This window comes from Lotus japonicus, chromosome 4 (assembly GCF_012489685.1).
Source record: "Lotus japonicus ecotype B-129 chromosome 4, LjGifu_v1.2".
Taxonomy (NCBI): Eukaryota; Viridiplantae; Streptophyta; class Magnoliopsida; order Fabales; family Fabaceae; genus Lotus; species Lotus japonicus.
In genome coordinates, this window is record NC_080044.1 from 36,100,767 (window position 1) to 36,114,782 (window position 14,016).

General features: G+C 38.9%; 1 long non-coding RNA gene across 1 annotated transcript; it reads left to right on the forward strand.

Moving 5' to 3' along the window:
• Window positions 1–8,370: 8,370 nt before the first annotated feature.
• On the forward strand, window positions 8,371–9,469 carry LOC130715557 (uncharacterized). The gene is made up of 3 exons (XR_009011691.1): window positions 8,371–8,503; window positions 9,140–9,225; window positions 9,380–9,469. It is a non-coding gene; the product is annotated as an uncharacterized LOC130715557 (long non-coding RNA).
• The last annotated feature ends 4,547 nt before the right edge of the window (window positions 9,470–14,016 follow it).

Consider the following 14,016-nt stretch of genomic DNA (forward strand, 5'->3'; position numbering starts at 1 on the left):
CTCCAAGGAATGGGGACTCACACATTGAAGACGCAGACCATGAAATCGTTGCTACCCTAGGAATAAATCTATCTAAAGGTGAACAATACTCCAAGGAATGGGGACTCACACATTGAAGACGCAGACTGCATTTGGAGCGATAAGAAGAAACCGATAGTCACAGAGGATAACAACTTGCAGGAGGATCTGAAGTTTTCTAATGGTGTTATTGGCAAAGTCATTCTACCCAAAGAAGGCTTAAGGAATCACGTAAATCATCATGCAAGGTATGCTTTGTACAAAATCCTCAAAGGAGTGAAAGTGAATTTCAGTAATCTCATTTGGGATTACTTGACCGGCTTCATCACAAAATCCAAGAGCAATCTACCTTTTGGTTCAGCTTAGGACTCAAGATCATGCATTTTGTGTACATTAAGAATTAGTCTTTAACTGTACGACTTAATAAGGTTTCTAATTGGAATTATAATTCAGTTTGGGCGTCGCACTGTTAAGTTCAAACGTTTACTCATATCGTTTGTCATGTTTTGTACGATAACAATTTTAAGGGCATATGTGGCACACTAAAAATTTCATATTTCAAGAACACTTTGACTTATCTCTTTGCCTACCTTGTTCTATTCAAGCCAATCTACTTTCACAAAAAGACAGTTCAATCCCTGTGAAGAAGCTGCATTCTTCTGGTCAAAGCCTATCATCTCACTCAAAATGACCAATGGAAGGAAGAAAACCGTCTAAGGAAAGAAGATCGTCTGAAGCAAAGGAACTCTGAAGAATGAGTGCCATCTTTGAATCAGAAAGAGTTCTTAGACAAACTTGGAGAAGAAGTCTTGTTAGAAGAGCACGTGATCTGACAAAGCACAATGACCAAAGCTTAATTACAACGTTGTCACCATCAAAGTTGCCATATTTTTTATCAACGAATAGAAGCAAAGACCAATGCTACCTACCAACTTAGAGACTACATCTTTTGGGCAAAAGATCTTCATCAAACAATGCCATGCATTTAATGCATCTGACAACAAGTACACAAAAGCACCATTTGATCCAACGACTAGAATCTTTGTGAAGAACAAGCTTCAATGACCATAATCTCTCTCACAGAAGATCAAGGAGTATAAAAACAAGGCTTGAAGAAAAGCTTAAGAGTCTACCAGAAGCTAGAAATCAAGAAAAGCTTAAGAGCCAAATCTTTTGATATCGTTTGCTTCTAGAAGGAAAGAACCATACCCAAAAGTCAAATCCTCTTATCCAACTCTCTTTAGATTTAGAACATAAAGTATATCCTTAGAGTCAAATCTCACATAAAATACTTTATAGTTCCTGAGCTTGAAAGCCTCTACTATCCCTCTTGTGAGAAGAGAACCTTGTAAAACCAAAGGATCTTGAAAAAGTCTTATAGAATACTTGGTTGGGAGACGTCCTGTAGAATACTTGGTGAAGGAGAAGTCCTTAGCATACTTGGTTAGAAGAAGTCTTGTAGAATACTTGGTTGGGAGACGTCATGTCTAATACTTGTAAGGAGAAGTCCTGGATAATACTTGTTGGGGGAAGTCCTGGTGAGTACTTGTAGGAGAAGTCCTTGATACTTGTGTAAGACCCTAATTTTATTATTATTATTATTATTTGAAATAAATAATAAGTGTGGAATTTTAGTGAAGAATGAGTTTATTTGATTGATTTTGCGTGTGAAAGTTGCCTGAAATATGTGAAGTATTATTATTTTGAAATAATAATGTTTGGGTGCTTGAAAGTAATTATTTTGTGGGGTTATGGACCTCAAAATAAGGTGAACTGCGTGTTGCTTGGAGGTCAAGGTAGTGATGGCCGAATTTTGAGAGAAAAGAGATAAGGAAATATCTCTTTTTGATTTGTTTTGATTTAATTGGGGAAAGATGTGGTTTAATTAGGAAGATTGAGTCTTTAATTATAGAAGGAGAGAGATATATCTTTTATTTAATTATTATTTCAGTTTTATTTTGAAATAAAAACTGAATACCTATTTAAATTTTAAATAAATAGGAGATAGGGAATTTTTTTTTGGAAACCCAAGCATGGGTTGTGGATGGCCACCGACCACATTAGGAGGAAAGGGGGTTTTATTTTATTTTATTTTTTTTTACTTAACAATTAAGAGGTATTAATTGAATTAATTTGGGCTTGGGTAAAATTTGGTGGAAAACCCTAACCCTATAGTATAGCCGTCAGTTTTGTTAAAGGGAAAGAGGGAGGATTTTTTTTTCATGATCACAGAAGCTGAACTAGGAAGGCATCCATCCTCTTGTTTCACGTAATCTTTCAGAAGTGAGAAAAGAAAAAGTTTGAGAGAGTGAAAGGGAAGGAAGAGCCGCTGCCCGAGCAAGGAGAGAAAGAGAGGAGAGATCGAGAGAGAGAGATCAAGGGGGGAAGAGGAAGAACTTCGAGAAGAGGAGAAGAGCAAGGATTCTCTTTTCAATCTTCATCTTTTCTTCTCAAGTTTTAGGCCAAGGTGAGGGCTGTTCTACTTGGGTAAAGTCTAGGCAATTTCATGCTTAAAACCTCATGATTTTATGTGAAAGTTTATGGATTTGGATGATCTTTAACATGAGAGACTTGTATGAATGATTAGAGATCCTTCTAGGCATGCCTAGAGTAAAGCGTTTCTGTTTTGTTATGCCTGATTGGGTGATGCCATGATCCATGAGGATTTTTATTCAAAACCTTGCTAAACTTGTCATATATGCCTAGATCTAAATTGATGATCAATAACATGTGTTAGAATGGGTTGTATGTTGATGTTTTGTGATTGAAACGCTTGCTGGAAATTGATATGTGAAGCATGATCAAGCATGATTAAAAGTTTTGAAAACCCTATACTCTATATAGGTCACGGCCGAACCCTAATTCTTAGGGTTTAGGCGATTTTTTCGTATCTTTTGACTATTTGTTGAGTTGATGATATTTTACTACTTGGTATGTGGAAGATGCATGATTAATTGATGTACTATGATGGTGGGCCGAAACCCTAAGTGCTCTCTAGGGTTTGGGCATCGATTTGTCTACATGTGAGAGTTGTTTGAATACTTACTATCTTTGTGAGGAACGGGGTAAAACCCTAAGACTCTTGATGAATATATTATACTTGAAGACCTATTATTTTACCCTAAATTATGATATTGGTAATGAACCTTGAGAAGTGAATTCGCTTGCAAGTAGTGATTTTGTGGTTATAGTGCTAGTCATAGGCTATGGACCATGAGAACGATGGTGCCGTTAGAGACAAACGGTTACTTGCACGCGAGGGTGAATTTGTAGATTGACTGTGTGGTCTCCACGTGATAACCATGATTTAGTCATGGGATAAGGATTGACTGTGTGGTCTCCTTGAGAACCTATGGATTGACTGTGTGGTCTCCATGTGACTTGGGTTGACTGTGTGGTCCCCTTGTGTGTTCATCTGCGGATGATCGAGATTGGCCAAGGTGTTGAAGTGGTTGTGTGAATGGTGAGGACGCTAGTTTAACTAACCTTAGGTTTGCTAACTTGAGATATGAGATTTTGAGACTCTTGTTATTTGTATACTTATGTTCGAACTGTGTTTATTTGTGAGTCTTGCATGAGAACTGACCCTCTTTTATGTGTTTACTTGTTTGTTTTGGGGGGGGGGGGGCGGATGGTTCGGACCACGAACACGGTGCATTCCTGGAAGCTAACTCTTCATGACGAGGAGAAGGACGAGGTGTGGGTGTCCGACGCACACCAGGTCCGTCGCATTTACGTCGGTAGTGCCACACTTCGGGGCGATAACGAGAAGGGAGAGTGTGTCGAGGTTCAACAACATAATGGGAGGGTGAAGCTACCATTTGCACCCCCTCGTTACCAAACCCCAATGGACTTAGAGTCAGAGACATCTTCTGTTCGAGAGACTGTGTTGGAGCTGGATCCGTCCGAGGACATGGAGGTTGAGCAGAAAGAGCCATCAGTGGAGCGTGAGGAGCCACCAAAGCTTGAAGTGGAAGAAGAGGAGCTTCCGGAGCCGCAAGGCGAGGAGTGGGTTAGAGAGAACCGTAGTAAGAGTGAGCGGAAGGTTCAGAGCTTCTTCCGTCTGCTAGTCGAGTCTTACTTCGAGAAAGAGGGTGTCATCTACCGTGGCTTGAGGAATCATATGCTTAGAGAGTTCACAAATGAGTCGATACCGGACGATGAACCCATCATTGATGAAGAAGAAGAGGACGAAGATGGCGATGACGACGAGGCAAATGATTAGGGTTATGGTGTTGAGAGACTTTCATTCACTTTTCTTTTGGGTTGAGAGTACCGAGTGGGCATTGAACTATTTCTTTTGCTTTTTAGTTGGGATATTTTAAATTGATGTAATTTACCTTGAAGTTTTTCTAGATACTTATTTTATACTCTTTTCGATGATTATTAAATTTTGAAGTTTTGCGTTGTTGATTATTTCCGCGAGGTTAAAATGGTTAAGTTTCAAGAAATTCGTAAAATTGAACTTTTGCCACTAATTGAAGATTAATTAAATAAACGACGAAAATTCTTTACGAAAATTGTAACGGCTTGGTTACTGTGTGACACTCGAGAAATCGGGGCGTTACAACTTGAATAATTAAAATTTGGTTTAGCCAAAGACTGGACGTAGCTCCATCATTTGTGGGTGAACCAGGATATATCGCTGTGTTTCTATTGTTTACTATCTTACTCATTTATCCGCTGCACCAAATGACTGCGAAAACATTTTAAAAACTTATAATTGTTTGAAATTTCAAGTTTTAGAACAACACAATTCAACCCCCTTTCTTGTGTTCTATTTTTACATTTCATCGCCAGTTGAAACAATTCTCAGTAAGAAATCCCTCTGAACTCTTTGTTCATGGTCTTTTATCTCGATCCATATCGGGTTTACGTTTGAGTTTCTAGGTTTTTGAAGAAGATGATGCAGGATAAAGATGATTGGGGAGGAAGATGATATGGTATGATGGAAAATATATATAATTTTTTTGGATCCCTCTTATTCCGCATGAGTTGTTAAACGTAAAAAATTCACATCATGAAAAACCAACATGTCATCACGACATATTTTGTTAAATAGGTTGCTGGATGAAAACCTCACACGTCACTATATCAAGAGATTAATTTTATTCAATGATCAACAAAAATAATTTGCTCTAGTTCAAAGATAAAAGATATGTCCCTGAATGATAGCTCAAGTGGTAAGAGCTAGAGGACATATAGGTTGGGTATGAGAGGTCTAGGGATTGATCCCTAGCTAGATAGTGCAATTTATCTTTCCGATGTAAAAAAAAAATATTAAACCTTTTACATTTATACACAGGACAAATTTGAAATTCGACAAAGTAGTGCTATTATACAGAAGTGAATATATTCTCTGAAGTGTGATTAGTTCATCAATCATCATCATGCTGTTAATTCCTTATTTGTAAATATTATTGAATGAGGGTAAAAATGTTATTTTAGTTTTCAGATGATGTATTCTGATTTTGATTTTTTTTAACGAAAGATAATTTTTTACAAAAATTATAGGCTGTTTTAGTTTTCACTTTTACTTTCAATTTAAATTAAAATTAAAAAATATCATTCTTTTTATCTTTTATTTTGTTTTAAAAAAATGATATAGTTTTTCTTTAACCGCAAAAGTAATACAAAGTTTTTTTTTAACTAATTGCCTAATTTTTCACTTTCTCCGGTCGATATTTTCCTCTCCCCCTCCCACGCTCTATCCCACTCAGGTTTCTTCTTCCTTGGAAACCCTAGCTCTTTTTTTTTGCCTCTTCTCGCGTTCCTCTTCAAGCACGTTTCTTCTTTTCGATTGCAAACGCTTCAGGTTCGATCTCCACTTTGGTTTCATCTCGTTTCTGCAAACGCTTCAGGTTTAGATCGGTTCGATCTTCTGGTTTCTGCAAACGCTTCAGGTTCGGATCTGTTGCGTCTCTTCTCGTTTCTGCAAAAAATTATATCTTAATCTTTGTATCTTCTCATCTTTTGTGTTTAAGGATTGGCAACGAAGAGATTGGGGTTTTCACAAACAGGTACAATTACTTGCTTTTTGAGAACCTCACTCCATGATTAACACCTCTATTACTTGCTTGTGCATTTGTATGCGTCTGTGAATTGAAGACACTTGCTATATGGATTAGAAAGACAAGGTTTATCACTCCTAAATTCAGTTTTGTGATTGCAATTTGCTTTTTTTAGATGAGTCGTGAAAGAACAAAAAAATCTCTGACATCGTAGGTTCTAATCCACTTGTCATTATTTGAATGGAGAATTTGACATTTATCTTAATTGCTGGCTTGGTTACATATTAGTAGCTGAAATATTTGTTCTTGAATGTGGCAGCCTCTGCTGCAAAGTACCAAGGAAAAGCTCTCACAGTTTGCCATGTTCCAGTAAGTTAGTTGGTGAACTGAGCTTGGCTATTCTCCAAGCAAGCATTGTTTTATTATTGATTGATATTTTGTGTATATTTTTTCACAGGTTGATAATATTCTGAATATCCATGATGTACCAAACATTTGGCACATTCCTCTTTTACTTAGAGTGAGTCTGTAATAAAGTTTGGTTCCATTAAGATTACTTGCTTTGGTTTATATTTTGTTCAACTCTCTTCATGATTGATTGCTATTTTCAGAGTCAAAATGCTCACCATTCAATTCTACAGCAGCTTAAGTTAACTTACACAAGTGAGTTCTTAATTTGTCTTTTACTTGTTTTCCTCTTGAAAAATATAGTCATAATGGGAAACATCATTCTACTTCACTTTTTATAATTTTTTCAGCCGCGCCCCACCTCCTGATTTAGAGCAATGGACAGCGATGGCAGAGTCCTATGATAATCTTAATGAATCTGTTAGTACTATGTGTATATGTGTAGTTTGCATTGCTCATTCTAAAGTTTTCATAAAATATTGTACATGAGAATGATTTTCAAATAAATTTTTGGTTTTTATCAGCCATATATAAGTCAATACAAGGATGGACTTGTGCCTGTTGTGTCATTGAAATACACTGAACATTATTTTAGCATTTTAATACCTGATTTGTTTTCAGGCACTTCTGCATGCTTGTGTTGCTCACTCATTAAGGCCATCCATTCACTACTCATATTGCTACTCTCCAAGCTATGAATGCAATGAAATGAAAGACTTGGATGGTTCATGTTGAATCTGATAAAATATTTCTTGTGTCTTATTCATTGATAAACTTGTACAATATATATAGATGTTAAAAGATATCAAAACTATATCTATCTAAATCTAAAAGATATAATCTAAAAGATACTAATCTATAATAGAAACTTATATTTGAACCATATCTCTATTTCTAAACTAAATCTTAATAATAATATTCAACACTCCCCCTCAAGCTGGAGCATAAATATCTAATGCATCCAGCTTGTTACATATGTATTGTATCCTAGGACCTCGTAAAGACTTAGTTAACATATCTGCAAGTTGATCCCTAGATTGAACATAGGAAGTCTTGATGACACCTGAGAGGATCTTCTCTCTGATAAAATGGCAGTCAACCTCTATATGTTTGGTCCTCTCATGAAAAATTGGATTCGAGGAAAGATACAAAGCTGATTGGTTATCACAAGCAAGCTCCATAGGACCTAACTCACAAAACTTTAACTCCTGAAGCAAGTGCTTTAACCAGAGCAATTCGCACGTAGCGTTAGCCATAGCACGATACTCTGCTTCTGTACTAGACCTTGCTACTACTGTTTGTTTCTTGCTTTTCCAGGAAATTAGATTTCCTCCAATAAGAACACAATAACCTGTAGTGGATCTTCTATCACTAACATCCCCTGCCCAGTCTGCATCAGCATATGCAAGGACATCAGTATGACCCTTGTCTGTATAGACAAGCCCCTTTCCAGGTGATCCTTTAATGTATTTTAGGATCCGAATGACTGCATTCCAATGACTATCACATGGTGAATTAAGAAACTGACTCGCAACGCTAACTGGGAAGGCAATGTCAGGTCTAGTCATTGTAAGATAATTCAACTTCCCAACTAACCTTCTATATCTCCCTGGATCAGGATATGGCTCCCCCTGATTAGGAAGAAGCTTCACATTGGGGTCCATAGGTGTGTCAACAGGTTTACAATCAAGCATTCCAGTTTCCTCTAGAATATCAAGAACATATTTCCTTTGAGAAATAGCAATACCTACCTTTGATTGTGCCACCTCAATCCCAAGCAGAGGCGGATCTACCGCCTGTGCCCAGGCTCTGGCAAAAAAACAGTGTTTTTTCTTTGGCCCATATTATATTTTGGGCCACAAAAAATAAAATAAAAAGGGCAAATGTAAAGGTAAGGGAAAAATTCAGGGACTAGTTCATAAAAACAAAATTCTGAAACCCTAGTCTTTCACTTGCTCGATTGTTCATTGCTCACGCACGGCTTCACCACTTCCTTCACGCACGGCTTCACCTCTGTTCACCCATTGTTCAATTGCTCCCTCCACCAAACCACCAAGCAGAAGCAGGTAAAACTTCTTAATCAATTGTGACTTTGTCTCTGTCCTCTGACTCTGATTCTCTGTGAATCGATTGTGCTGGCGTGGGTGGGTGAGAGTGTGAGACGGTGAGTGAAGCAAGGGGAGCAGTCGGCGACGGTGGGTGAGTGAAGAGGGAGTGGCGGTGTGGTGGCCTGTGGGAAGGGGGTGAGTGAAGAAGTGAGACTGTGAGAGACAGAGAGAGTGTGGGCTATGTGGCCTGTGGGTGGGCGGTTTGTCAATTTCATTGTGAAGCATGTAGTCATTGTGGTGAAAGAGTGAGTGAGAGAGACAGAGTGAGGTTTTGGTTTCCAATTCCTCTGTTTTGTCTTCAATTTTTCCCTGCCAATTGGCCCTCAAGAAAGGTTTTGGCTTCAATTTTGCAGCTCACACATACCACAATGTCGTCGAGACATACAGATTCGACCTCTGAATCTGATGATGGATTCCACCCTTTGATGCTTTGCGTTTTTTTAAGCTATGAAAGTTATGATCTATTCTTGATTCACATCATCCACAAACTCTCCAGTTTTTTATTTCAATTTCGCACTCGTTTTCATCCATTATTCTGGTGGCTTTCCATTTTATTGTGGTGTCAATATACTGGTATGTTATATCATGTTGAAGGATTTTTCATACACTTGGATGCAACGTTCATAGCCCAGTGGCATTTTTTAGCAAGGAATTGCCAGCTAGTTGCGACGTGTTATAAGGTGGTGGATTCTAACTCAAAGTTAATTCCTTAGTTTAGTATTTGATTTTATTTAATTTATATGCCATTTTGGTCATTACACTTTTCACTAACATACAATTTTAGTCAAAGTTACTCATATGAAAGCATCCAAACGTAAATCACGTCTTTGTCAGATTCAATTTTATCCGATCCAAATCTCCTAACTGATCCAAACATATCCAATGTTGCCCAGGCTCCACAAAATTTCTGGATCCGCCACTGATCCCAAGAAAGTATCGTAACTGACCAAGATCTTTAGTTTGAAAGTTCTTGAACAAGTGTTGTTTCAGCTCCTCAATACCCTTTTGATCATCACCTGTAATGACAATATCGTCCACATACACCACAAGATAAATTGATTGATTGGATGATGAGCGTTTAAGAAACACAGAATGATCGGCTTCACAACGAATCATGCCAAACTCTTGAATGACTTTGCTAAACTTCCCAAACCAAGCTCGAGGTGACTGCTTCAAACCATATAGAGATTTCTTCAACCGGCAAACCTTACCTAACTCCCCCTGAGCAACAAACCCAGGTGGTTGCTCCATATAAATCTCCTCCTCCAAATCACCATGTAAGAAAGCATTCTTAATATCAAGTTGATACAACGGCCAATGGCGAATGGCAGCAATGGCTATAAATAAACGAACAGATGCCATCTTAGCAACGGGAGAGAAAGTATCACCATAATCCAGACCATAGATCTGAGTGTACCCTTTAGCAACAAGTCGGGCCTTTAAGCGGTCCACTTGTCCATCAGGGCCAACCTTAATGGTAAAGACCCATCGACATCCAACTGTAGATTTACCATGAGGAAGTGGAAGAAGTGTCCACGTATGATTGGCCTCCAAGGCAGTCATCTCATCAATCATAGCTTGTCTCCATCCAGGATGAGAAAGTGCTTCTTGAACAGTTTTAGGTACAGTAACAGAAGACAAGGCAGACACAAAGGAACAATAGGAAGGTGATATTCTGTGATAACTGAGAAAGTTATAAATAGGATGAGGATTAAGGGTGGAACGATTACCTTTACGAAGAGCAATAGGTTGATCATCAAGAGAATCAGGGAGGACCGCAGCAGGAGGAGATGTTGGAGTTGGAGCTGAATCACAAGTCTCAACTGTAGAAGAAGGCCCTGATGTGTTTGATCGTCGTCGCTCATAAGTAATACCAAAACGTCGTGAGTCAATGAGTGGCACAGGTAATACCGGGGAATGAATAACAGGGTCAATAAAGTCCGGCGAAGCCACGTCGGATGCTGAGTCAAAGAATGGTTTATCCTCAAAGAATGTAACATCCGCACTCACATAGAAGCGGTGTGTAGTGGGTGAGTAACACCGGTATCCCTTCTGACAACGAGAGTACCCAAGAAATATACATTTAATAGCTCGTGCAGTCATCTTGTCACATCCAAGGGAAAGATTATGAACAAAGCAGGTAGAGCCAAACACCCGGGGAGGAACAACATGAAGAGTGGCTTGAGGATGCAAAATACTGTGAGGGGCCTTATTACCAAGAACAACAGATGACATGCGATTGATTAAATAACATGCTGTAAGAATAGCATCACTCCAAAACTTCAATGATACTTTAGCAGTTATTAATAAAGTTCGAGCTGTGTCTACCAAATGACGATGCTTACGTTCAGCCACACCATTTTGTTGTGGTGTATGAGGGCAACTGGACTGATGAATGATGCCATGAATGAAGTAAACTGCGCAGAAAAATATTCTTTTGCATTATCGTTGCGTAAAGCTCGAAGAGTCTTGCCAAATTGATTCTTAATCTCAAAACAAAAGGTCTTAAAAACTTCAAATAACTCAGAACGATCTTTCATTAAAAATAACCAAGTACATCTTGAAAAGTCATCAATAAAGGTAACATAATACTTAAATCCTAAAACTGACGTAACACGACTTGGACCCCATACATCAGAATGAACGAGGTCAAACGGTGATACTGCAGGACGACTAATACTAGATGGAAAGGATGCCCTAACATGTTTTCCAAGTTGACATGACTCGCACTCCAATGTCTTCAAATGAGAAAGCTTCGGAACCATTTGCTTCAACCTTTCAAGACTTGGGTGACCCAACCGACGATGTAAAAGATCAGGAGACTCAAAGACTGCGCATAGTGTTGATAGATGAGGTTGCATGTAATAGAGACCACGTGATTCATATCCAACTCCAATCGTCTTCCCTGTACTCCGGTCCTGTATAAGAAAAGAATTAGAAACAAAGGTTATCGAACAATTCAAACTACGAGTAAGTCGACTTATGGAAATTAAATTAAAAGGGGAACCGGGTACAAATAAGACTGAATCTAAGGACAAAGAGGAAAGGGGTGAAGCTTGACCAATGCCCATGACTTGTGCTTTAGATCCATCAGCAAGAGTAACACTATGAGGTGCTTTAGGAGGTGTCAAATTATTGAAAAGGGAAGTATTACCAGCCATATGATCAGAAGCACCGAAATCTAAAATCCACGATCCTGCAGATTGAGAGAAACAAAGGGTAGATTTACCAGCATGCGCTACGGTGGCTGAGGAAGAGGATTGTTGAGCTGCCTTAAGTTGAAGAAATTCCTTGTATTCACTAGGAGAAAGACCATGTTCCTCAGATTCGAGCTTTTGTTCAGTAGCATGTACCGAAGATTGAGCAACAGTGGCAGTTTTGTTAGGAAACCCAACTATGTGGTAGCAACGATCCTGAGTGTGGCTGTGCCCTATCGCAATAGGAACAATGAAGATTGCCTCTTCCTCTACCACGACCTCCATCTCTACCTCCATCTCTGCCTCCACGACCTCGACCTCGACCCCGACCTCAACCAAAGGAGTTAGAGGCAAAAACAGATGACTCAGAAGCTGTGTGAGAATCAATCTCTGGTGGCGGAACCCTAATCAAACGACCAATAAGCTCGGCAACAGTAGGGATACCAGGATTTGTCAAAGTTTGATTCCGAATAGATTCATAGTCTTTATGGAGGCCATGGAGAACAAGTACCATGAGCAGATTATCAATTTTCTTTTTCATTTCCTTTACATCATCCTTTTCCAACATCAGTTTGACTTCATCACAAAGAGATTGAGCCTTCTTCAGATAGGATGGCAGATCAGTATCTGTCATATGAAGAGATGATATACCTCGAGCTGTCTCATAAAGCCTCTGAACATCATTAGCATAAAAGGTTTAAGCTGTCTTCCAGATGTCGTAACAAGTTTTGTAAGTGCGAAAGTGAAGCATCAAACTCGGTTCAATCGACTGCCATAACAAGGATACAAGCTGAGCATCAACTTTCTTCCAATCGTCTCTTTTAGTAGCATCAATGTCAGAAACCTTGGTAGAAAGATGGTCAGATAATCCCTGACCAACAAACCAAATGTCAACAGCATCACGCCAACTCAAATAGTTCTTCCCATCAAGCTTTTCTGAGGTAATTTTAGGAGATCCGGAAAAAGCATAAGACACCAAACTCTTCTTCTCTTCATCCATGAGGAAAAGAGGAATAAAATACCAAAAAGACAAAGCACCAATAAACAAAATTGGGCAAACGATGAGAGACGTCAAAGAGGACGTCTAAACAGGGTCAAAACAGAGCACCTAAACCAAACCAAACCAAACAGGTGCAAAATAGAGCACCTAAAAGAAACCAAACCTGACTAACGATGAGAGACGGCACAAAGAACGTCCAAACAGGGTCAAAACAGAAGACCCACAAACCAAAAGTGGCCAAAACGGAAAGAGGAAGGCCGGCCGGTCACAACCGTGGCAGAACGGCGCCGGAAAACTGGCTGTAAGGCCGCGCGTGGATCCCACGCGCCGGTGAACCTGCGGAAGTGTGGCGGCGCGTGAAGGCGCGTGGAGGTCTATTTGGCGGCGGTACTCCGGCAGATGGTGGATCGGCGGCCTCTGGCTTGATTCCGGGTGGCTGTGTCGTCACTTGACAAGCTTGAAAAATATGGGTCAGCAGCACTTGCGGCTGTAACCCAGAACCCGAAAAAAAAGAACGCTCAAGGGAAAACTAGGGCTCTGATACCATGTTGAATCTGATAAAATATTTCTTGTGTCTTATTCATTGATAAACTTGTACAATATATATAGATGTTAAAAGATATCAAAACTATATCTATCTAAATCTAAAAGATATAATCTAAAAGATACTAATCTATAATAGAAACTTATATTTGAACCATATCTCTATTTCTAAACTAAATCTTAATAATAATATTCAACAGTTCATATAGAAGCTCTTTTAATTGTTCTTTCTACCTTTGTTTCAGTTTTGTCAGGAATGTGCTTTGACTTATAATTGCCTTGGCACATTATATGTTGTTGGCAGCTTTACCCTGGCATGAGTTTTCTTAACACTGGGTGCTTGTTGAAAGTGGATTTATCTTATATTTATGTGTTGGCTATCATACTCCAGCTGCCCACTTCACTGTGTCATTTTTTATGACTGAAACAGGTGCATGGAGGCAACCCCTAGCTTGGCATGTGCAAATAAATGTGTTTTCTGCTGGAGGCATCATACAAATCCAGTAGCGAAAAGTTGGCAGTGGGAGATGGATGATCCAATAGAGATTGTAAATTCTACTTGAGATAATAGTACTGCTGAACACTATTTGGAAATTTCTGATCTTAGAAAGAAGGCAATGAACTCTGTCTTCTGGAACTAAACCATGACTCAATGTCTTGATTACTGGCTCAGGGAAAACACATCTGAGGTATTTTCAAGTGCTACTTGTGTAAATTTATCAATATGGAAA